Genomic DNA, 1,607 nt, shown 5'->3' on the forward strand with positions numbered 1-1,607 from the left:
TCCTGCTGTGCAGTGGCTCTGTAATGCTAACAAGAAGTCAGACTTTCCCGCCAAGCGCCTGTACTGCTTTTTTTCCTTCTCTTTATTCTGTGCTGGTCCCTGGAGCCCGCGCTGTTCTGCAGCTATACCCTGGGGACTCAGAGCAGCTGGAGCTAATTAAGACCCAGGCCATCAGGGCAGGTTTCACTGGTGGTGGTGGACTACCCCAACAGTGCCAAAGCAAAGACGTTCTACCTCTGTTTTCTGGGCTATCAACCTTTCTGCCCAAGGGCCTAAATGAAATTAAGGAAGAAGAGGAGGCAAAGGAATCCACATTCACGAACAAGAGGGTCCCATACAGGATTGCACGGAGCGGGGTGGTGAGGAAGATGAAGACCCATGAGTGGGTGCTGGAGAAGAAAGAGCGCCTTAGACGCCAGGGCAAGGAAGTCAGACCTGACACTCAGTACACCGGCCACAAGTGCAAGCCCTACTTCTAAGCTGTTAGCTGCATTGAATGGTGGGACAGCTCGGGGTCCACACAGTGGTGAGCTGTGCCATCCAGCTCAGGCACTGCCTCTGGAAAGTTTTACATATTGAAGTATCTACTCCATCAGCTGGCAAAAGAGTATCTAGAGAAGTTCTAATAGCCCTGAACAACATGGCTCAGTGGTTAGAGCGACCTGCACACCAAAAAGTCACGGGTTCGCTCCCCGCCCCTGATTGGGGTGTGTGCAGGAGGCAGCCAATTGATGTGTCTCTCTCACATCGATGTTTCTCCCTCCCATTGTCTTTGAAGAAGCAATGGAAAAAATATCCTCAGGTGAGGATTAACAACAGCAAAAAAATCTAATACTATTTTCTTCATTAAAGTTCTAACGGCAAAAGAAAAAAAAAAAAGAAGATGAGAAACAAAACTTATGGGAAAAATATTTGCAACTAATATGACAAAGTGTCCCTCATAATATTAAATAAAACACATAAATTAATAAGAAAAATACTAAGATTAACTGGATAAGTTAGCTATTCCTTAACTGGACAAAGAATTTGAAAGGAATAATTTACTATGAAAATATATACTGTATATATATTCACATAACTATACATGCACATATGTATATATGGGGGGAAAGCTGTTCAATTCTCAGAAGTGGTAAAAATGTAAATTAAACTAATAGTATAATTTTTAAACTCTCCTATGTATAAAAGGCTAATATGCAAATCAACCGAATGGCAGAACGACTGGTTGCTATGATGCGCACTGACCACCAGGGGGCAAATGCTCAACACAGGAGCTGTCCCCTGGTGTCAGTGCACTCCCACAGGAGGAGCGCCACTCAGTCACAAAGAAGCTGGGTTCATGGCTGGCGAGTGCAGTGGTGGTGGCAGGAGCCTTTCCTGCCTCTACTGCAGTGCTAAGGATGTCCGACTGCCGGCTTAGGCCTGCTCCCCTAAGCCGGCAGTCAGACATCCCTTGAAGGCTTTTGGACTTCGAGAGGACCCAGGCTGGGCTGAGGACACACCGCCCCGCCCCCCCTCCACCAAGTGCATGGGACTCCTACGATGGGTGACACTGGCTTGAGGACATCCTATTGGCCTGCGGGAAACCTTCTTAGACTGTGCTGCCA

The 1,607-nt window shown here is 47.0% G+C and overlaps 1 pseudogene; it reads left to right on the forward strand.

Moving 5' to 3' along the window:
- LOC102757357 overlaps nt 1-599 on the forward strand; it is a 983-nt pseudogene extending 384 nt beyond the window's left edge.
- The last annotated feature ends 1,008 nt before the right edge of the window (nt 600-1,607 follow it).

The sequence above is a fragment of the Myotis davidii genome, unplaced genomic scaffold (genome assembly GCF_000327345.1).
Source record: "Myotis davidii unplaced genomic scaffold, ASM32734v1 scaffold571, whole genome shotgun sequence".
NCBI classification, from domain to species: domain Eukaryota; kingdom Metazoa; phylum Chordata; class Mammalia; order Chiroptera; family Vespertilionidae; genus Myotis; species Myotis davidii.